Source organism: Rhipicephalus microplus, chromosome 5 (assembly GCF_043290135.1).
Source record: "Rhipicephalus microplus isolate Deutch F79 chromosome 5, USDA_Rmic, whole genome shotgun sequence".
Classification (NCBI taxonomy): domain Eukaryota; kingdom Metazoa; phylum Arthropoda; class Arachnida; order Ixodida; family Ixodidae; genus Rhipicephalus; species Rhipicephalus microplus.
Window position 1 is genome coordinate 174,104,294 of NC_134704.1, and position 19,440 is coordinate 174,123,733.

A 19,440-nucleotide genomic window follows, 5' to 3' on the forward strand; every position below is an offset into this window, starting at 1 on the left:
AGGCACCGGTGAGATTCGAACTCATGATCTCCTGTTTGCTAGACAGGCGCTTTAACCAACTATGCTACGGCGCCTGTGCAGCGTCTTGTTCAGGCAGTGACACCATCAGAAGTATTTAGAACTAAACTTCGAAAACAAAAAACTAGAGAGCCGTTTGTCTTGACTCTCGTGCCACCGTTGAGATTCGAACTCATGATCTCCTGTTTACTAGACATGTGCTTTAACCAACTAAGCCACGGCGCCTGCGCAGTGTCTTGTTCAGGCAGTTTCACCATCAGAAGTATTTCGAACTAAACTTCGAAAACAAAAAACTAGAGAGCCGTTTGTCTTGACTCTCGAGGCACCGGTGAGATTCCAACTCACGATCTCCTGTTTACTAGACAGGCGCTTTAACTAACTAAGCCATGGCGCCTGCGCAGCGTCTTGTTCAGTCAGTGACACCATCAGAAGTATTTCGAACTAAACTTCGAAAACAAAAAACTTGAGAGACGTTTGTCTTGACTCTCGAGGCACAGGTGAGATTCGAACTCACGAACTTCCTTTTACTAGACAGGCGCTTTAACTATCTAAGCCACAGCGCCCGCGCAGCGTCTTGTTCAGGCAGTGACACCATCAGAAGTATTTCGAACTAAACTTCGAAAACAATAAAACTAGAGAGAGGTTTGTCTTGACTCTCGAGGCACCGGTGAGATTCGAACTCACGATCTCCTGTTTACTAGACAGGTGCTTAAACTAACAAAGCCATGGCGCCAGCGCAGCGTTTTGGTCAGGCAGTGACACCATCAGAAGTATTTCGAACTAAACTTCGAAAACAAAAAACTAGAGAGATGTTTGTCTTGACTCTCGAGGCACCTGTGAGACTCAAACTCATGATCTCCTGTTTACTAAACAGGCGCTTTAACCAACTAAGCCACGGCGCCTGCGCAGCGTCTTGTTCAGGCAGTGACACCATCAGAAGTACTTCGAAATAAACTTCGAAAACAAAAAACTAGAGAGAAGTTTGTCTTGACTCTCGAGGCACCGGTGAGATTCGAACTCACGATCTCCGGTTTACTAGACAGGAAATTTAACCAAATAAGCCACGGCGTCTGCGCAGCGTCTTGTTCAGGCAGTGACACCATTGGAAGTATTTCGAACAATACTTCGAAAACAAAAAAAATCAGAAGAGACGTTAGTCTTGACTCTCGAGGCACCGGTGAGATTCGAAATCACGATCTCCTGTTTGCTAGACAGGCGCTTTAACCAACTAAGCCAAGGCGCCTGCGCAGCGTCTTGTTCAGGCAGTGACACCATCAGAAGTATTTCAAACTAATCTTCGAAAACAAAGAACTAGAGAGACGTTTGTCTTGACTCTCGAGGCACCGGTGAGATTCGAACTCACGATCTCCGGTTTACTAGACAGGCGCTTTAACTAACTAAGCCACGGCGCCTGCGCAGCGTCTTGATCAGGCAGGGACACCGTCAGAAATATTTCGAACTAAACTTCGAAAACAAAAAACTTGAGAGACGTTTGTCTTGACTCTCGAGGCACAGGTGAGATTCGAACTCACGATTTTCCTTTTACTAGACAGGCGCTTTAACTAACTAAGCCACAGCGCCTGTGCAGCGTCTTGTTCAGGCAGTGACACCATCAGAATTATTTCGAACTAAACTTCGAAAACAAAAAACTAGAGAGACGTTTGTCTTGACTCTCGAGGCACCAGTGAGATTCGAACTCATGATCTCCTGTTTACTAGACAGGCGCTTTAACCAACTAAGCCACGGCGCCTGCGCGGCGTCTTGTTCAGGCAGTGACACCATCAGAAGTATTTAGAACTAAACTTCGAAAACAAAAAACTAGAGAGCCGTTTGTCTTGACTCTCGTGGCACCGTTGAGATTCGAACTCATGATCTCCTGTTTACTAGACATGTGCTTTAACCAACTAAGCCACGGCGCTTGTGCAGCGTCTTGTTCAGGCAGGGACAGCATCAGAAGTATTTCGAACTAAACTTCGAAAACAAAAAAAAAACTGGAGAGAGGTTTGTCTTGACTCTCGAGGCACCGGTGAGATTCGAACTCACGATCTCCTGTTTACTAGACTGGCGCTTTAACCAACTAAGCCACGGCGCTTGTGCAGCGTCTTGTTCAGGCAGTGACACCATCAGAAGTATTTCGAACTAAACTTCGAAAACAAAAAAACTAGAGAGAGGTTTGTCTTGACTCTCGAGGCACCGGTGAGATTCGAACTCACGATCTCCTGTTTACTAGACAGGCGCTTTAACCAACTAAGCCACGGCGCCTGCGCAGCATCTTGTTCAGGCAGTGACACCATCAGAAGCATTTAGAACTAAACTTCGAAAACAAAAAACTAGACAGACGTTTGTCTTGACTCTCGTGGCACCGGTGAGATTCGAATTAACGATCTCCTGTTTACTAGACATGCGCTTTAACCAACTAAGCCACGGCGCCTGCGCAGCGTCTTGTTCAGGCAGTGACACCATCAGAAGTATTTCGAACTAAACTTCGAAAACAAAAAACTAGAGAACCGTTTGTCTTGACTCTCGAGGCACCGGTGAGATTCGAACTCACGATCTCCTGTTTACTAGGCAGGCGCTTTAGCTAACTAAGCCACGGCGCCTGCGTAGCGCCTTGTTCAGTCAGTGACACCATCAGAAGTACTTCGAACAAAACTTCGAAAACAAAAAACTAGAGAACCGTTTGTCTTGACTCTCGAGGCACCGGTGAGATTCGAACTCACGATTTCCTGTTTACTAGACAGGCGCTCTAACTAACTAAGCCACGGCGCCTGCCCAGTGCCTTGTTCAGTCAGTGACACCAACATAAGTATTTCGAACTAAACTTCGAAAACAAAAAACTAGAGAGACGTTTGTCTTGACTCTCGAGGCACCGGTGAGATTCGAACTCACGATCTGCTGTTTACTAGACAGGCGCTTTAACCAACTAAGCCACGGCGCTTGTGCAGCGTCTTGTTCAGGCAGTGACAGCATCAGAAGTATTTCGAACTAAACTTCGAAAACAAAAAAACTAGACAGAGGTTTGTCTTGACTCTCGAGGCACCGGTGAGATTCGAACTCACGATCTCCTGTTTACAAGACAGGCGCTTTAACCAACTAAGCCACGGCGCTTGTGCAGCGTCTTGTTCAGGCAGCGACACAATCAGAAGTATTTCGAACTAAACTTCGAGAACAAAAAACTTGAGAGACGTTTGTCTTGACTCTCGAGGCACCGGTGAGATTCGAACTCATGATCTCCTGTTTACTAGACAGGCGCTTTAACCAACTAAGCCACGGCGCCTGCGCAGCGTCTCGTTCAGGCAGTGACACCAACATAAGTATTTCGAACTAAACTTCGAAAACAAAAAACTAGAGAGGCGTTTGTCTTGACTCTCGAGGCACCGGTGAGATTCGAACTCACGATCTCCGGTTTACTAGACAGGCGCTTTATCTAACTAAGCCACGGCGCCTGCGCAGCATCTTGTTCAGGCAGTGACACCATCAGAAGTATTTCGAACTAAACTTCGAAAATAAAAAACTAGAGAGCCGTTTGTCTTGACTCCCGAGGCACCGGTGAGATTCGAACTCACGATCTCCTGTTTACTAGACAGGCGCTTTAACTAACTAAGCCACGGCGCCTGCGCAGCGCCTTGTTCAGTCAGTGACACCATCAGAAGTATTTCGAACTAAACTTCGAAAACAATAAAACTAGAGAGAGGTTTGTCTTGACTCTCGAGGCACCGGTGAGATTCGAACTTACGATCTCCTGTTTACTAGACAGGTGCTTAAACTAACTAAGCCATGGCGCCTGCGCAGCGTTTTGGTCAGGCAGTGACACCATCAGAAGTATTTCGAACTAAACTTCGAAAACAAAAACTAGAGAGATGTCTGTCTTGACTCTCGAGGCACCTGTGAGACTCAAACTCATGATCTCCTGTTTACTAAACAGGCGCTTTAACCAACTAAGCCACGGCGCCTGCGCAGCGTCTTGTTCAGGCAGTGACACCATCAGAAGTACTTCGAAATAAACTTCGAAAACAAAAAACTAGAGAGAAGTTTGTCTTGACTCTCGAGGCACCGGTGAGATTCGAACTCACGATCTCCGGTTTACTAGACAGGAAATTTAACCAAATAAGCCACGGCGTCTGCGCAGCGTCTTGTTCAGGCAGTGACACCATTGGAAGTATTTCGAACAATACTTCGAAAACAAAAAAAATCAGAAGAGACGTTAGTCTTGACTCTCGAGGCACCGGTGAGATTCGAACTCACGATCTCCTGTTTGCTAGACAGGCGCTTTAACCAACTAAGCCAAGGCGCCTGCGCAGCGTCTTGTTCAGGCAGTGACACCATCAGAAGTATTTAGAACTAAACTTCGAAAACAAAAAACTAGAGAGCCGTTTGTCTTGACTCTCGTGGCACCTTTGAGATTCGAACTCATGATCTCCTGTTTACTAGACATGTGCTTTAACCAACTAAGCCACGGCGCCTGCGCAGTGTCTTGTTCAGGCAGTGACACCATCAGAAGTATTTCGAACTAAACTTCGAAAACAAAAAACTAGAGAGCCGTTTGTCTTGACTCTCGAGGAACCGGTGAGATTCCAACTCACGATCTCCTGTTTACTAGACAGGCGCTTTAACTAACTAAGCCATGGCGCCTGCGCAGCGTCTTGTTCAGTCAGTGACACCATCAGAAGTATTTCGAACTAAACTTCGAAAACAAAAAACTAGAGAGCCGTTTGTCTTGACTCTCGTGGCACCGTTGAGATTCGAACTCATGATCTCCTGTTTACTAGACATGTGCTTTAACCAACTAAACCACGGCGCCTGCGCAGTGTCTTGTTCAGGCAGTGACACCATCAGAAGTATTTCGAACTAAACTTCGAAAACAAAAAAATTGAGAGACGTTTGTCTTGACTCTCGAGGCACAGGTGAGATTCGAACTCACGATCTTCCTTTTACTAGACAGGCGCTTTAACTATCTAAGCCACAGCGCATTTAGAGCACCATCAGAAGCATTGAGAACTAAACTTCGAAAACAAAAAACTAGACAGACGTTTGTCTTGACTCTCGCGGCACCGGTGAGATTCGAACTCACGATCTTCCTTTTACTAGACAGGCGCTTTAACTATCTAAGCCACAGCGCATTTAGAACACCATCAGAAGCATTTAGAACTAAACTTCGAAAACAAAAAACTAGAGAGACGTTAGTCTTGACTCCCGAGGCACCGGTGAGATTCGAACTTACGATCTGCTGTTTACTAGACAGGCGCTTTAACCAACTAAGCCACGGCGCTTGTGCAGCGTCTTGTTCAGGCAGGGACAGCATCAGAAGTATTTCGAACTAAACTTCGAAAACAAAAAAAAAACTGGAGAGAGGTTTGTCTTGACTCTCGAGGCACCGGTGAGATTCGAACTCACGATCTCCTGTTTACTAGACAGGCGCTTTAACCAACTAAGCCACGGCGCTTGTGCAGCGTCTTGTTCAGGCAGTGACACCATCAGAAGTATTTCGAACTAAACTTCGAAAACAAAAAAACTAGAGAGAGGTTTGTCTTGACTCTCGAGGCACCGGTGAGATTCGAACTCACGATCTCCTGTTTACTAGACAGGCGCTTTAACCAACTAAGCCACGGCGCCTGCGCAGCGTCTTGTTCAGGCAGTGACACCATCAGAAGCATTTAGAACTAAACTTCGAAAACAAAAAACTAGACAGACGTTTGTCTTGACTCTCGTGGCACCGGTGAGATTCGAATTAACGATCTCCTGTTTACTAGACATGCGCTTTAACCAACTAAGCCACGGCGCCTGCGCAGCGTCTTGTTCAGGCAGTGACACCATCAGAAGTATTTCGAACTAAACTTCGAAAACAAAAAACTAGAGAACCGTTTGTCTTGACTCTCGAGGCACCGGTGAGATTCGAACTCACGATCTCCTGTTTACTAGGCAGGCGCTTTAGCTAACTAAGCCACGGCGCCTGCGTAGCGCCTTGTTCAGTCAGTGACACCATCAGAAGTACTTCGAACAAAACTTCGAAAACAAAAAACTAGAGAACCGTTTGTCTTGACTCTCGAGGCACCGGTGAGATTCGAACTCACGATTTCCTGTTTACTAGACAGGCGCTCTAACTAACTAAGCCACGGCGCCTGCCCAGTGCCTTGTTCAGTCAGTGACACCAACATAAGTATTTCGAACTAAACTTCGAAAACAAAAAACTAGAGAGACGTTTGTCTTGACTCTCGAGGCACCGGTGAGATTCGAACTCACGATCTGCTGTTTACTAGACAGGCGCTTTAACCAACTAAGCCACGGCGCTTGTGCAGCGTCTTGTTCAGGCAGTGACAGCATCAGAAGTATTTCGAACTAAACTTCGAAAACAAAAAAACTAGACAGAGGTTTGTCTTGACTCTCGAGGCACCGGTGAGATTCGAACTCACGATCTCCTGTTTACAAGACAGGCGCTTTAACCAACTAAGCCACGGCGCTTGTGCAGCGTCTTGTTCAGGCAGCGACACCATCAGAAGTATTTCGAACTAAACTTCGAGAACAAAAAACTTGAGAGACGTTTGTCTTGACTCTCGAGGCACCGGTGAGATTCGAACTCATGATCTCCTGTTTACTAGACAGGCGCTTTAACCAACTAAGCCACGGCGCCTGCGCAGCGTCTTGTTCAGGCAGTGACACCAACATAAGTATTTCGAACTAAACTTCGAAAACAAAAAACTAGAGAGGCGTTTGTCTTGACTCTCGAGGCACCGGTGAGATTCGAACTCACGATCTCCGGTTTACTAGACAGGCGCTTTATCTAACTAAGCCACGGCGCCTGCGCAGCATCTTGTTAAGGCAGTGACACCATCAGAAGTATTTCGAACTAAACTTCGAAAATAAAAAACTAGAGAGCCGTTTGTCTTGACTCTCGAGGCACCGGTGAGATTCGAACTCACGATCTCCTGTTTACTAGACAGGCGCTTTAACTAACTAAGCCACGGCGCCTGCGCAGCGCCTTGTTCAGTCAGTGACACCATCAGAAGTATTTCGAACTAAACTTCGAAAACAATAAAACTAGAGAGAGGTTTGTCTTGACTCTCGAGGCACCGGTGAGATTCGAACTTACGATCTCCTGTTTACTAGACAGGTGCTTAAACTAACTAAGCCATGGCGCCTGCGCAGCGTTTTGGTCAGGCAGTGACACCATCAGAAGTATTTCGAACTAAACTTCGAAAACAAAAACTAGAGAGATGTTTGTCTTGACTCTTGAGGCACCTGTGAGACTCAAACTCATGATCTCCTGTTTACTAAACAGGCGCTTTAACCAACTAAGCCACGGCGCCTGCGCAGCGTCTTGTTCAGGCAGTGACACCATCAGAAGTACTTCGAAATAAACTTCGAAAACAAAAAACTAGAGAGAAGTTTGTCTTGACTCTCGAGGCACCGGTGAGATTTGAACTCACGATCTCCGGTTTACTAGACAGGAAATTTAACCAAATAAGCCACGGCGTCTGTGCAGCGTCTTGTTCAGGCAGTGACACCATTGGAAGTATTTCGAACAATACTTCGAAAACAAAAAAAATCAGAAGAGACATTAGTCTTGACTCTCGAGGCACCGGTGAGATTCGAACTCACGATCTCCTGTTTGCTAGACAGGCGCTTTAACCAACTAAGCCAAGGCGCCTGCGCAGCGTCTTGTTCAGGCAGTGACACCATCAGAAGTATTTCAAACTAATCTTCGAAAACAAAGAACTAGAGAGACGTTTGTCTTGACTCTCGAGGCACCGGTGAGATTCGAACTCACGATCTCCGGTTTACTAGACAGGCGCTTTAACTAACTAAGCCACGGCGCCTGCGCAGCGTCTTGTTCAGGCAGTGACACCGTCAGAAGTATTTCGAACTAAACTTCGAAAACAAAAACTTGAGAGACGTTTGTCTTGACTCTCGAGGCACCGTTGAGATTCGAACTCATGATCTCCTGTTTACTAGACATGTGCTTTAACCAACTAAGCCACGGCGCCTGCGCAGCGTCTTGTTCAGTCAGTGACACCATCAGAAGTATTTCGAACTAAACTTCGAAAACAAAAAAATTGAGAGACGTTTGTCTTGACTCTGTAGGCACAGGTGAGATTCGAACTCACGATCTTCCTTTTACTAGACAGGCGCTTTAACTATCTAAGCCACAGCGCATTTAGAGCACCATCAGAAGCATTGAGAACTAAACTTCGAAAACAAAAAACTAGACAGACGTTTGTCTTGACTCTCGTGGCACCGGTGAGATTCGAACTCACGATCTTCCTTTTACTAGACAGGCGCTTTAACTATCTAAGCCACAGCGCATTTAGAACACCATCAGAAGCATTTAGAACTAAACTTCGAAAACAAAAAACTAGACAGACGTTTGTCTTGACTCTCGTGGCACCGGTGAGATTCGAACTAATGATCTCCTGTTTACTAGACATGCGCTTTAACCAACTAAGCCACGGCGCCTGCGCAGCATCTTGTTCAGACGGTGACACCATCAGAAGTATTTCGAACTAAACTTCAAAAACAAAAAACTAGAGAGACGTTAGTCTTGACTCCCGAGGCACCGGTGAGATTCGAACTTACGATCTGCTGTTTACTAGACAGGCGCTTCAACCAACTAAGCCACGGCGCTTGTGCAGCGTCTTGTTCAGGCAGGGACAGCATCAGAAGTATTTCGAACTAAACTTCGAAAACAAAAAAAAAACTGGAGAGAGGTTTGTCTTGACTCTCGAGGCACCGGTGAGATTCGAACTCACGATCTCCTGTTTACTAGACAGGCGCTTTAACCAACTAAGCCACGGCGCTTGTGCAGCGTCTTGTTCAGGCAGTGACACCATCAGAAGTATTTCGAACTAAACTTCGAAAACAAAAAAACTAGAGAGAGGTTTGTCTTGACTCTCGAGGCACCGGTGAGATTCGAACTCACGATCTCCTGTTTACTAGACAGGCGCTTTAACCAACTAAGCCACGGCGCCTGCGCAGCGTCTTGTTCAGGCAGTGACACCATCAGAAGCATTTAGAACTAAACTTCGAAAACAAAAAACTAGACAGACGTTTGTCTTGACTCTCGTGGCACCGGTGAGATTCGAATTAACGATCTCCTGTTTACTAGACATGCGCTTTAACCAACTAAGCCACGGCGCCTGCGCAGCGTCTTGTTCAGGCAGTGACACCATCAGAAGTATTTCGAACTAAACTTCGAAAACAAAAAACTAGAGAACCGTTTGTCTTGACTCTCGAGGCACCGGTGAGATTCGAACTCACGATCTCCTGTTTACTAGGCAGGCGCTTTAGCTAACTAAGCCACGGCGCCTGCGTAGCGCCTTGTTCAGTCAGTGACACCATCAGAAGTACTTCGAACAAAACTTCGAAAACAAAAAACTAGAGAACCGTTTGTCTTGACTCTCGAGGCACCGGTGAGATTCGAACTCACGATTTCCTGTTTACTAGACAGGCGCTCTAACTAACTAAGCCACGGCGCCTGCCCAGTGCCTTGTTCAGTCAGTGACACCAACATAAGTATTTCGAACTAAACTTCGAAAACAAAAAACTAGAGAGACGTTTGTCTTGACTCTCGAGGCACCGGTGAGATTCGAACTCACGATCTGCTGTTTACTAGACAGGCGCTTTAACCAACTAAGCCACGGCGCTTGTGCAGCGTCTTGTTCAGGCAGTGACAGCATCAGAAGTATTTCGAACTAAACTTCGAAAACAAAAAAACTAGACAGAGGTTTGTCTTGACTCTCGAGGCACCGGTGAGATTCGAACTCACGATCTCCTGTTTACAAGACAGGCGCTTTAACCAACTAAGCCACGGCGCTTGTGCAGCGTCTTGTTCAGGCAGCGACACCATCAGAAGTATTTCGAACTAAACTTCGAGAACAAAAAACTTGAGAGACGTTTGTCTTGACTCTCGAGGCACCGGTGAGATTCGAACTCATGATCTCCTGTTTACTAGACAGGCGCTTTAACCAACTAAGCCACGGCGCCTGCGCAGCGTCTTGTTCAGGCAGTGACACCAACATAAGTATTTCGAACTAAACTTCGAAAACAAAAAACTAGAGAGGCGTTTGTCTTGACTCTCGAGGCACCGGTGAGATTCGAACTCACGATCTCCGGTTTACTAGACAGGCGCTTTATCTAACTAAGCCACGGCGCCTGCGCAGCATCTTGTTAAGGCAGTGACACCATCAGAAGTATTTCGAACTAAACTTCGAAAATAAAAAACTAGAGAGCCGTTTGTCTTGACTCTCGAGGCACCGGTGAGATTCGAACTCACGATCTCCTGTTTACTAGACAGGCGCTTTAACTAACTAAGCCACGGCGCCTGCGCAGCGCCTTGTTCAGTCAGTGACACCATCAGAAGTATTTCGAACTAAACTTCGAAAACAATAAAACTAGAGAGAGGTTTGTCTTGACTCTCGAGGCACCGGTGAGATTCGAACTTACGATCTCCTGTTTACTAGACAGGTGCTTAAACTAACTAAGCCATGGCGCCTGCGCAGCGTTTTGGTCAGGCAGTGACACCATCAGAAGTATTTCGAACTAAACTTCGAAAACAAAAACTAGAGAGATGTTTGTCTTGACTCTTGAGGCACCTGTGAGACTCAAACTCATGATCTCCTGTTTACTAAACAGGCGCTTTAACCAACTAAGCCACGGCGCCTGCGCAGCGTCTTGTTCAGGCAGTGACACCATCAGAAGTACTTCGAAATAAACTTCGAAAACAAAAAACTAGAGAGAAGTTTGTCTTGACTCTCGAGGCACCGGTGAGATTTGAACTCACGATCTCCGGTTTACTAGACAGGAAATTTAACCAAATAAGCCACGGCGTCTGTGCAGCGTCTTGTTCAGGCAGTGACACCATTGGAAGTATTTCGAACAATACTTCGAAAACAAAAAAAATCAGAAGAGACATTAGTCTTGACTCTCGAGGCACCGGTGAGATTCGAACTCACGATCTCCTGTTTGCTAGACAGGCGCTTTAACCAACTAAGCCAAGGCGCCTGCGCAGCGTCTTGTTCAGGCAGTGACACCATCAGAAGTATTTCAAACTAATCTTCGAAAACAAAGAACTAGAGAGACGTTTGTCTTGACTCTCGAGGCACCGGTGAGATTCGAACTCACGATCTCCGGTTTACTAGACAGGCGCTTTAACTAACTAAGCCACGGCGCCTGCGCAGCGTCTTGTTCAGGCAGTGACACCGTCAGAAGTATTTCGAACTAAACTTCGAAAACAAAAACTTGAGAGACGTTTGTCTTGACTCTCGAGGCACCGTTGAGATTCGAACTCATGATCTCCTGTTTACTAGACATGTGCTTTAACCAACTAAGCCACGGCGCCTGCGCAGCGTCTTGTTCAGTCAGTGACACCATCAGAAGTATTTCGAACTAAACTTCGAAAACAAAAAAATTGAGAGACGTTTGTCTTGACTCTGTAGGCACAGGTGAGATTCGAACTCACGATCTTCCTTTTACTAGACAGGCGCTTTAACTATCTAAGCCACAGCGCATTTAGAGCACCATCAGAAGCATTGAGAACTAAACTTCGAAAACAAAAAACTAGACAGACGTTTGTCTTGACTCTCGTGGCACCGGTGAGATTCGAACTCACGATCTTCCTTTTACTAGACAGGCGCTTTAACTATCTAAGCCACAGCGCATTTAGAACACCATCAGAAGCATTTAGAACTAAACTTCGAAAACAAAAAACTAGACAGACGTTTGTCTTGACTCTCGTGGCACCGGTGAGATTCGAACTAATGATCTCCTGTTTACTAGACATGCGCTTTAACCAACTAAGCCACGGCGCCTGCGCAGCATCTTGTTCAGACGGTGACACCATCAGAAGTATTTCGAACTAAACTTCGAAAACAAAAAACTAGAGAGACGTTAGTCTTGACTCCCGAGGCACCGGTGAGATTCGAACTTACGATCTGCTGTTTACTAGACAGGCGCTTCAACCAACTAAGCCACGGCGCTTGTGCAGCGTCTTGTTCAGGCAGGGACAGCATCAGAAGTATTTCGAACTAAACTTCGAAAACAAAAAAAAAACTGGAGAGAGGTTTGTCTTGACTCTCGAGGCACCGGTGAGATTCGAACTCACGATCTCCTGTTTACTAGACAGGCGCTTTAACCAACTAAGCCACGGCGCTTGTGCAGCGTCTTGTTCAGGCAGTGACACCATCAGAAGTATTTCGAACTAAACTTCGAAAACAAAAAAACTAGAGAGAGGTTTGTCTTGACTCTCGAGGCACCGGTGAGATTCGAACTCACGATCTCCTGTTTACTAGACAGGCGCTTTAACCAACTAAGCCACGGCGCCTGCGCAGCGTCTTGTTCAGGCAGTGACACCATCAGAAGCATTTAGAACTAAACTTCGAAAACAAAAAACTAGACAGACGTTTGTCTTGACTCTCGTGGCACCGGTGAGATTCGAATTAATGATCTCCTGTTTACTAGACATGCGCTTTAACCAACTAAGCCACGGCGCCTGCGCAGCGTCTTGTTCAGGCAGTGACACCATCAGAAGTATTTCGAATTAAACTTCGAAAACAAAAAACTAGAGAACCGTCTGTCTTGACTCTCGAGGCACCGGTGAGATTCGAACTCACGATCTCCTGTTTACTAGGCAGGCGCTTTAACTAACTAAGCCCCGGCGCCTGCGTAGCGCCTTGTTCAGTCAGTGACACCATCAGAAGTACTTCGAACAAAACTTCGAAAACAAAAAACTAGAGAACCGTTTGTCTTGACTCTCGAGGCACCGGTGAGATTCGAACTCATGATTTCCTGTTTACTAGACAGGCGCTCTAACTAACTAAGCCACGGCGCCTGCCCAGTGCCTCGTTCAGTCAGTGACACCAACATAAGTATTTCGAACTAAACTTCGAAAACAAAAAACTAGAGAGACGTTTGTCTTGACTCTCGAGGCACCGGTGAGATTCGAACGCACGATCTGCTGTTTACTAGACAGGCGCTTTAACCAACTAAGCCACGGCGCTTGTGCAGCGTCTTGTTCAGGCAGTGAGAGCATCAGAAGTATTTCGAACTAAACTTCGAAAACAAAAAACTAGAGAGCCGTTTGTCTTGACTCTCGTGGCACCGTTGAGATTCGAACTCATGATCTCCTGTTTACTAGACATGTGCTTTAACCAACTAAGCCACGGCGCCTGCGCAGTGTCTTGTTCAGGCAGTGACACCATCAGAAGTATTTCGAACTAAACTTCGAAAACAAAAAAATTGAGAGACGTTTGTCTTGACTCTCGAGGCACAGGTGAGATTCGAACTCACGATCTTCCTTTTACTAGACAGGCGCTTTAACTATCTAAGCCACAGCGCATTTAGAGCACCATCAGAAGCATTGAGAACTAAACTTCGAAAACAAAAAACTAGACAGACGTTTGTCTTGATTCTCGTGGCACCGGTGAGATTCGAACTCACGATCTTCCTTTTACTAGACAGGCGCTTTAACTATCTAAGCCACAGCGCATTTAGAACACCATCAGAAGCATTTAGAACTAAACTTCGAAAACAAAAAACTAGACAGACGTTTGTCTTGACTCTCGTGGCACCGGTGAGATTCGAACTAATGATCTCCTGTTTACTAGACATGCGCTTTAACCAACTAAGCCACGGCGCCTGCGCAGCATCTTGTTCAGACAGTGACACCATCAGAAGTATTTCGAACTAAACTTCGAAAACAAAAAAACTAGAGAGACGTTAGTCTTGACTCCCGAGGCACCGGTGAGATTCGAACTTACGATCTGCTGTTTACTAGACAGGCGCTTTAACCAACTAAGCCACGGCGCTTGTGCAGCGTCTTGTTCAGGCAGGGACAGCATCAGAAGTATTTCGAACTAAACTTCGAAAACAAAAAAAAAACTGGAGAGAGGTTTGTCTTGACTCTCGAGGCACCGGTGAGATTCGAACTCACGATCTCCTGTTTACTAGACAGGCGCTTTAACCAACTAAGCCACGGCGCTTGTGCAGCGTCTTGTTCAGGCAGTGACACCATCAGAAGTATTTCGAACTAAACTTCGAAAACAAAAAAACTAGAGAGAGGTTTGTCTTGACTCTCGAGGCACCGGTGAGATTCGAACTCACGATCTCCTGTTTACTAGACAGGCGCTTTAACCAACTAAGCCACGGCGCCTGCGCAGCGTCTTGTTCAGGCAGTGACACCATCAGAAGCATTTAGAACTAAACTTCGAAAACAAAAAACTAGACAGACGTTTGTCTTGACTCTCGTGGCACCGGTGAGATTCGAATTAACGATCTCCTGTTTACTAGACATGCGCTTTAACCAACTAAGCCACGGCGCCTGCGCAGCGTCTTGTTCAGGCAGTGACACCATCAGAAGTATTTCGAACTAAACTTCGAAAACAAAAAACTAGAGAACCGTTTGTCTTGACTCTCGAGGCACCAGTGAGATTCGAACTCACGATCTCCTGTTTACTAGGCAGGCGCTTTAGCTAACTAAGCCACGGCGCCTGCGTAGCGCCTTGTTCAGTCAGTGACACCATCAGAAGTACTTCGAACAAAACTTCGAAAACAAAAAAATAGAGAACCGTTTGTCTTGACTCTCGAGGCACCGGTGAGATTCGAACTCACGATTTCCTGTTTACTAGACAGGCGCTCTATCTAACTAACCCACGGCGCCTGCCCAGTGCCTTGTTCAGTCAGTGACACCAACATAAGTATTTCGAACTAAACTTCGAAAACAAAAAACTAGAGAGACGTTTGTCTTGACTCTCGAGGCACCGGTGAGATTCGAACTCACGATCTGCTGTTTACTAGACAGGCGCTTTAACCAACTAAGCCACGGCGCTTGTGCAGCGTCTTGTTCAGGCAGTGACAGCATCAGAAGTATTTCGAACTAAACTTCGAAAACAAAAAAACTAGACAGAGGTTTGTCTTGACTCTCGAGGCACCGGTGAGATTCGAACTCACGATCTCCTGTTTACAAGACAGGCGCTTTAACCAACTAAGCCACGGCGCTTGTGCAGCGTCTTGTTCAGGCAGCGACACCATCAGAAGTATTTCGAACTAAACTTCGAGAACAAAAAACTTGAGAGACGTTTGTCTTGACTCTCGAGGCACCGGTGAGATTCGAACTCATGATCTCCTGTTTACTAGACAGGCGCTTTAACCAACTAAGCCACGGCGCCTGCGCAGCGTCTTGTTCAGGCAGTGACACCAACATAAGTATTTCGAACTAAACTTCGAAAACAAAAAACTAGAGAGGCGTTTGTCTTGACTCTCGAGGCACCGGTGAGATTCGAACTCACGATCTCCGGTTTACTAGACAGGCGCTTTATCTAACTAAGCCACGGCGCCTGCGCAGCATCTTGTTAAGGCAGTGACACCATCAGAAGTATTTCGAACTAAACTTCGAAAATAAAAAACTAGAGAGCCGTTTGTCTTGACTCTCGAGGCACCGGTGAGATTCGAACTCACGATCTCCTGTTTACTAGACAGGCGCTTTAACTAACTAAGCCACGGCGCCTGCGCAGCGCCTTGTTCAGTCAGTGACACAATCAGAAGTATTTCGAACTAAACTTCGAAAACAATAAAACTAGAGAGAGGTTTGTCTTGACTCTCGAGGCACCGGTGAGATTCGAACTTACGATCTCCTGTTTACTAGACAGGTGCTTAAACTAACTAAGCCATGGCGCCTGCGCAGCGTTTTGGTCAGGCAGTGACACCATCAGAAGTATTTCGAACTAAACTTCGAAAACAAAAACTAGAGAGATGTTTGTCTTGACTCTCGAGGCACCTGTGAGACTCAAACTCATGATCTCCTGTTTACTAAACAGGCGCTTTAACCAACTAAGCCACGGCGCCTGCGCAGCGTCTTGTTCAGGCAGTGACACCATCAGAAGTACTTCGAAATAAACTTCGAAAACAAAAAACTAGAGAGAAGTTTGTCTTGACTCTCGAGGCACCGGTGAGATTCGAACTCACGATCTCCGGTTTACTAGACAGGAAATTTAACCAAATAAGCCACGGCGTCTGCGCAGCGTCTTGTTCAGGCAGTGACACCATTGGAAGTATTTCGAACAATACTTCGAAAACAAAAAAAAATCAGAAGAGACGTTAGTCTTGACTCTCGAGGCACCGGTGAGATTCGAACTCACGATCTCCTGTTTGCTAGACAGGCGCTTTAACCAACTAAGCCAAGGCGCCTGCGCAGCGTCTTGTTCAGGCAGTGACACCATCAGAAGTATTTCAAACTAATCTTCGAAAACAAAGAACTAGAGAGACGTTTGTCTTGACTCTCGAGGCACCGGTGAGATTCGAACTCACGATCTCCGGTTTACTAGACAGGCGCTTTAACTAACTAAGCCACGGCGCCTGCGCAGCGTCTTGTTCAGGCAGTGACACCGTCAGAAGTATTTCGAACTAAACTTCGAAAACAAAAAACTTGAGAGACGTTTGTCTTGACTCTCGAGGCACCGTTGAGATTCGAACTCATGATCTCCTGTTTACTAGACATGTGCTTTAACCAACTAAGCCACGGCGCCTGCGCAGTGTCTTGTTCAGGCAGTGACACCATCAGAAGTATTTCGAACTAAACTTCGAAAACAAAAAACTAGAGAGCCGTTTGTCTTGACTCTCGAGGAACCGGTGAGATTCCAACTCACGATCTCCTGTTTACTAGACAGGCGCTTTAACTAACTAAGCCATGGCGCCTGCGCAGCGTCTTGTTCAGTCAGTGACACCATCAGAAGTATTTCGAACTAAACTTCGAAAACAAAAAAATTGAGAGACGCTTGTCTTGACTCTGGAGGCACAGGTGAGATTCGAACTCACGATCTTCCTTTTACTAGACAGGCGCTTTAACTATCTAAGCCACAGCGCATTTAGAGCACCATCAGAAGCATTGAGAACTAAACTTCGAAAACAAAAAACTAGACAGACGTTTGTCTTGACTCTCGTGGCACCGGTGAGATTCGAACTCACGATCTTCCTTTAACTAGACAGGCGCTTTAACTATCTAAGCCACAGCGCATTTAGAACACCATCAGAAGCATTTAGAACTAAACTTCGAAAACAAAAAACTAGACAGACGTTTGTCTTGACTCTCGTGGCACCGGTGAGATTCGAACTAATGATCTCCTGTTTACTAGACATGCGCTTTAACCAACTAAGCCACGGCGCCTGCGCAGCATCTTGTTCAGACGGTGACACCATCAGAAGTATTTCGAACTAAACTTCGAAAACAAAAAACTAGAGAGACGTTAGTCTTGACTCCCGAGGCACCGGTGAGATTCGAACTTACGATCTGCTGTTTACTAGACAGGCGCTTCAACCAACTAAGCCACGGCGCTTGTGCAGCGTCTTGTTCAGGCAGGGACAGCATCAGAAGTATTTCGAACTAAACTTCGAAAACAAAAAAAAAACTGGAGAGAGGTTTGTCTTGACTCTCGAGGCACCGGTGAGATTCGAACTCACGATCTCCTGTTTACTAGACAGGCGCTTTAACCAACTAAGCCACGGCGCTTGTGCAGCGTCTTGTTCAGGCAGTGACACCATCAGAAGTATTTCGAACTAAACTTCGAAAACAAAAAAACTAGAGAGAGGTTTGTCTTGACTCTCGAGGCACCTGTGAGATTCGAACTCACGATCTCCTGTTTACTAGACAGGCGCTTTAACCAACTAAGCCACGGCGCCTGCGCAGCGTCTGGTTCAGGCAGTGACACCATCAGAAGCATTTAGAACTAAACTTCGAAAACAAAAAACTAGACAGACGTTTGTCTTGACTCTCGTGGCACCGGTGAGATTCGAATTAATGATCTCCTGTTTACTAGACATGCGCTTTAACCAACTAAGCCACGGCGCCTGCGCAGCGTCTTGTTCAGGCAGTGACACCATCAGAAGTATTTCGAATTAAACTTCGAAAACAAAAAACTAGAGAACCGTCTGTCTTGACTCTCGAGGCACCGGTGAGATTCGAACTCACGATCTCCTGTTTACTAGGCAGGCGCTTTAACTAACTAAGCCCCGGCGCCTGCGTAGCGCCTTGTTCAGTCAGTGACACCATCAGAAGTACTTCGAACAAAACTTCGAAAACAAAAAAACTAGAGAACCGTTTGTCTTGACTCTCGAGGCACCGGTGAGATTTGAACTCACGATTTCCTGTTTACTAGACAGGCGCTCTAACTAACTAAGCCACGGCGCCTGCCCAGTGCCTTGTTCAGTCAGTGACACCAACATAAGTATTTCGAACTAAACTTCGAAAACAAAAAACTAGAGAGACGTTTGTCTTGACTCTCGAGGCACCGGTGAGATTCGAACGCACGATCTGCTGTTTACTAGACAGGCGCTTTAACCAACTAAGCCACGGCGCTTGTGCAGCGTCTTGTTCAGGCAGTGACAGCATCAGAAGTATTTCGAACTAAACTTCGAAAACAAAAAAACTAGACAGAGGTTTGTCTTGACTCTCGAGGCACCGGTGAGATTCGAACTCACGATCTCCTGTTTACAAGACAGGCGCTTTAACCAACTAAGCCACGGCGCTTGTGCAGCGTCTTGTTCAGGCAGCGACACCATCAGAAGTATTTCGAACTAAACTTCGAGAACAAAAAACTTGAGAGACGTTTGTCTTGACTCTCGAGGCACCGGTGAGATTCGAACTCATGATCTCCTGTTTACTAGACAGGCGCTTTAACCAACTAAGCCACGGCGCCTGCGCAGCGTCTTGTTCAGGCAGTGACACCAACATAAGTATTTCGAACTAAACTTCGAAAACAAAAAACTAGAGAGGCGTTTGTCTTGACTCTCGAGGCACCGGTGAGATTCGAACTCACGATCTCCGGTTTACTAGACAGGCGCTTTATCTAACTAAGCCACGGCGCCTGCGCAGCTTCTCGTTCAGACAGTGACACCATCAGAAGTATTTCGAACTGAACTTCGAAAACAAAAAACTCGAGAGACGTTTGTCTTGACTCTCGAGGCACCGGTGAGATTCGAACTCACGATCTGCTGTTTACTAGACAGGCTCTTTAACCAACTAAGCCACGGCGCTTCTGCAGAGTCTTGTTCAGGCAGTGACACCATCAGAAGCATTTAGAACTAAACTTCGAAAACAAAAAACTAGACAGACGTTTGTCTTGACTCTCGTGGCACCGGTGAGATTCGAATTAACGATCTCCTGTTTACTAGACATGCGCTTTAACCAACTAAGCCACGGCGCCTGCGCAGCGTCTTGTTCAGGCAGTGACACCATCAGAAGTATTTCGAACTAAACTTCGAAAACAAAAAACTAGAGAACCGTTTGTCTTGACTCTCGAGGCACCAGTGAGATTCGAACTCACGATCTCCTGTTTACTAGGCAGGCGCTTTAGCTAACTAAGCCACGGCGCCTGCGTAGCGCCTTGTTCAGTCAGTGACACCATCAGAAGTACTTCGAACAAAACTTCGAAAACAAAAAAA

The 19,440-nt window shown here is 46.2% G+C and overlaps 36 non-coding genes across 36 annotated transcripts; all 36 read right to left on the reverse strand.

Moving 5' to 3' along the window:
• On the reverse strand, positions 1-74 carry TRNAA-AGC (transfer RNA alanine (anticodon AGC)). The gene has a single exon. It is a non-coding gene; the product is annotated as a tRNA-Ala (tRNA).
• Positions 75-1,187: 1,113 nt separating this feature from the next.
• Positions 1,188-1,261, reverse strand: TRNAA-AGC (transfer RNA alanine (anticodon AGC)). The gene has a single exon. It is a non-coding gene; the product is annotated as a tRNA-Ala (tRNA).
• A 433-nt stretch (positions 1,262-1,694) lies between these two features.
• On the reverse strand, positions 1,695-1,768 carry TRNAT-AGU (transfer RNA threonine (anticodon AGU)). Its single transcript has one exon. It is a non-coding gene; the product is annotated as a tRNA-Thr (tRNA).
• A 438-nt stretch (positions 1,769-2,206) lies between these two features.
• Positions 2,207-2,280, reverse strand: TRNAT-AGU (transfer RNA threonine (anticodon AGU)). The gene has a single exon. It is a non-coding gene; the product is annotated as a tRNA-Thr (tRNA).
• A 433-nt stretch (positions 2,281-2,713) lies between these two features.
• Positions 2,714-2,787, reverse strand: TRNAT-AGU (transfer RNA threonine (anticodon AGU)). The gene has a single exon. It is a non-coding gene; the product is annotated as a tRNA-Thr (tRNA).
• Positions 2,788-3,052: 265 nt separating this feature from the next.
• Positions 3,053-3,126, reverse strand: TRNAT-UGU (transfer RNA threonine (anticodon UGU)). The gene has a single exon. It is a non-coding gene; the product is annotated as a tRNA-Thr (tRNA).
• Positions 3,127-3,221: 95 nt separating this feature from the next.
• TRNAT-AGU (transfer RNA threonine (anticodon AGU)) lies at positions 3,222-3,295 on the reverse strand. Its single transcript has one exon. It is a non-coding gene; the product is annotated as a tRNA-Thr (tRNA).
• A 264-nt stretch (positions 3,296-3,559) lies between these two features.
• On the reverse strand, positions 3,560-3,633 carry TRNAT-AGU (transfer RNA threonine (anticodon AGU)). The gene has a single exon. It is a non-coding gene; the product is annotated as a tRNA-Thr (tRNA).
• A 605-nt stretch (positions 3,634-4,238) lies between these two features.
• On the reverse strand, positions 4,239-4,312 carry TRNAA-AGC (transfer RNA alanine (anticodon AGC)). Its single transcript has one exon. It is a non-coding gene; the product is annotated as a tRNA-Ala (tRNA).
• Positions 4,313-5,387: 1,075 nt separating this feature from the next.
• On the reverse strand, positions 5,388-5,461 carry TRNAT-AGU (transfer RNA threonine (anticodon AGU)). The gene has a single exon. It is a non-coding gene; the product is annotated as a tRNA-Thr (tRNA).
• Positions 5,462-5,557: 96 nt separating this feature from the next.
• On the reverse strand, positions 5,558-5,631 carry TRNAT-AGU (transfer RNA threonine (anticodon AGU)). The gene has a single exon. It is a non-coding gene; the product is annotated as a tRNA-Thr (tRNA).
• Positions 5,632-6,064: 433 nt separating this feature from the next.
• Positions 6,065-6,138, reverse strand: TRNAT-AGU (transfer RNA threonine (anticodon AGU)). Its single transcript has one exon. It is a non-coding gene; the product is annotated as a tRNA-Thr (tRNA).
• A 265-nt stretch (positions 6,139-6,403) lies between these two features.
• On the reverse strand, positions 6,404-6,477 carry TRNAT-UGU (transfer RNA threonine (anticodon UGU)). Its single transcript has one exon. It is a non-coding gene; the product is annotated as a tRNA-Thr (tRNA).
• Positions 6,478-6,572: 95 nt separating this feature from the next.
• On the reverse strand, positions 6,573-6,646 carry TRNAT-AGU (transfer RNA threonine (anticodon AGU)). The gene has a single exon. It is a non-coding gene; the product is annotated as a tRNA-Thr (tRNA).
• A 264-nt stretch (positions 6,647-6,910) lies between these two features.
• Positions 6,911-6,984, reverse strand: TRNAT-AGU (transfer RNA threonine (anticodon AGU)). Its single transcript has one exon. It is a non-coding gene; the product is annotated as a tRNA-Thr (tRNA).
• A 605-nt stretch (positions 6,985-7,589) lies between these two features.
• On the reverse strand, positions 7,590-7,663 carry TRNAA-AGC (transfer RNA alanine (anticodon AGC)). The gene has a single exon. It is a non-coding gene; the product is annotated as a tRNA-Ala (tRNA).
• A 1,074-nt stretch (positions 7,664-8,737) lies between these two features.
• TRNAT-AGU (transfer RNA threonine (anticodon AGU)) lies at positions 8,738-8,811 on the reverse strand. Its single transcript has one exon. It is a non-coding gene; the product is annotated as a tRNA-Thr (tRNA).
• Positions 8,812-8,907: 96 nt separating this feature from the next.
• TRNAT-AGU (transfer RNA threonine (anticodon AGU)) lies at positions 8,908-8,981 on the reverse strand. Its single transcript has one exon. It is a non-coding gene; the product is annotated as a tRNA-Thr (tRNA).
• A 433-nt stretch (positions 8,982-9,414) lies between these two features.
• Positions 9,415-9,488, reverse strand: TRNAT-AGU (transfer RNA threonine (anticodon AGU)). The gene has a single exon. It is a non-coding gene; the product is annotated as a tRNA-Thr (tRNA).
• Positions 9,489-9,753: 265 nt separating this feature from the next.
• On the reverse strand, positions 9,754-9,827 carry TRNAT-UGU (transfer RNA threonine (anticodon UGU)). The gene has a single exon. It is a non-coding gene; the product is annotated as a tRNA-Thr (tRNA).
• A 95-nt stretch (positions 9,828-9,922) lies between these two features.
• Positions 9,923-9,996, reverse strand: TRNAT-AGU (transfer RNA threonine (anticodon AGU)). The gene has a single exon. It is a non-coding gene; the product is annotated as a tRNA-Thr (tRNA).
• A 264-nt stretch (positions 9,997-10,260) lies between these two features.
• Positions 10,261-10,334, reverse strand: TRNAT-AGU (transfer RNA threonine (anticodon AGU)). Its single transcript has one exon. It is a non-coding gene; the product is annotated as a tRNA-Thr (tRNA).
• Positions 10,335-10,939: 605 nt separating this feature from the next.
• On the reverse strand, positions 10,940-11,013 carry TRNAA-AGC (transfer RNA alanine (anticodon AGC)). The gene has a single exon. It is a non-coding gene; the product is annotated as a tRNA-Ala (tRNA).
• A 1,074-nt stretch (positions 11,014-12,087) lies between these two features.
• TRNAT-AGU (transfer RNA threonine (anticodon AGU)) lies at positions 12,088-12,161 on the reverse strand. Its single transcript has one exon. It is a non-coding gene; the product is annotated as a tRNA-Thr (tRNA).
• Positions 12,162-12,257: 96 nt separating this feature from the next.
• TRNAT-AGU (transfer RNA threonine (anticodon AGU)) lies at positions 12,258-12,331 on the reverse strand. The gene has a single exon. It is a non-coding gene; the product is annotated as a tRNA-Thr (tRNA).
• A 1,583-nt stretch (positions 12,332-13,914) lies between these two features.
• TRNAT-AGU (transfer RNA threonine (anticodon AGU)) lies at positions 13,915-13,988 on the reverse strand. Its single transcript has one exon. It is a non-coding gene; the product is annotated as a tRNA-Thr (tRNA).
• Positions 13,989-14,084: 96 nt separating this feature from the next.
• On the reverse strand, positions 14,085-14,158 carry TRNAT-AGU (transfer RNA threonine (anticodon AGU)). Its single transcript has one exon. It is a non-coding gene; the product is annotated as a tRNA-Thr (tRNA).
• A 772-nt stretch (positions 14,159-14,930) lies between these two features.
• On the reverse strand, positions 14,931-15,004 carry TRNAT-UGU (transfer RNA threonine (anticodon UGU)). The gene has a single exon. It is a non-coding gene; the product is annotated as a tRNA-Thr (tRNA).
• Positions 15,005-15,099: 95 nt separating this feature from the next.
• TRNAT-AGU (transfer RNA threonine (anticodon AGU)) lies at positions 15,100-15,173 on the reverse strand. The gene has a single exon. It is a non-coding gene; the product is annotated as a tRNA-Thr (tRNA).
• A 264-nt stretch (positions 15,174-15,437) lies between these two features.
• On the reverse strand, positions 15,438-15,511 carry TRNAT-AGU (transfer RNA threonine (anticodon AGU)). The gene has a single exon. It is a non-coding gene; the product is annotated as a tRNA-Thr (tRNA).
• A 606-nt stretch (positions 15,512-16,117) lies between these two features.
• TRNAA-AGC (transfer RNA alanine (anticodon AGC)) lies at positions 16,118-16,191 on the reverse strand. The gene has a single exon. It is a non-coding gene; the product is annotated as a tRNA-Ala (tRNA).
• Positions 16,192-17,435: 1,244 nt separating this feature from the next.
• On the reverse strand, positions 17,436-17,509 carry TRNAT-AGU (transfer RNA threonine (anticodon AGU)). The gene has a single exon. It is a non-coding gene; the product is annotated as a tRNA-Thr (tRNA).
• Positions 17,510-17,605: 96 nt separating this feature from the next.
• Positions 17,606-17,679, reverse strand: TRNAT-AGU (transfer RNA threonine (anticodon AGU)). Its single transcript has one exon. It is a non-coding gene; the product is annotated as a tRNA-Thr (tRNA).
• Positions 17,680-18,113: 434 nt separating this feature from the next.
• On the reverse strand, positions 18,114-18,187 carry TRNAT-AGU (transfer RNA threonine (anticodon AGU)). The gene has a single exon. It is a non-coding gene; the product is annotated as a tRNA-Thr (tRNA).
• Positions 18,188-18,452: 265 nt separating this feature from the next.
• On the reverse strand, positions 18,453-18,526 carry TRNAT-UGU (transfer RNA threonine (anticodon UGU)). Its single transcript has one exon. It is a non-coding gene; the product is annotated as a tRNA-Thr (tRNA).
• A 95-nt stretch (positions 18,527-18,621) lies between these two features.
• TRNAT-AGU (transfer RNA threonine (anticodon AGU)) lies at positions 18,622-18,695 on the reverse strand. Its single transcript has one exon. It is a non-coding gene; the product is annotated as a tRNA-Thr (tRNA).
• Positions 18,696-19,440: the final 745 nt, after the last annotated feature.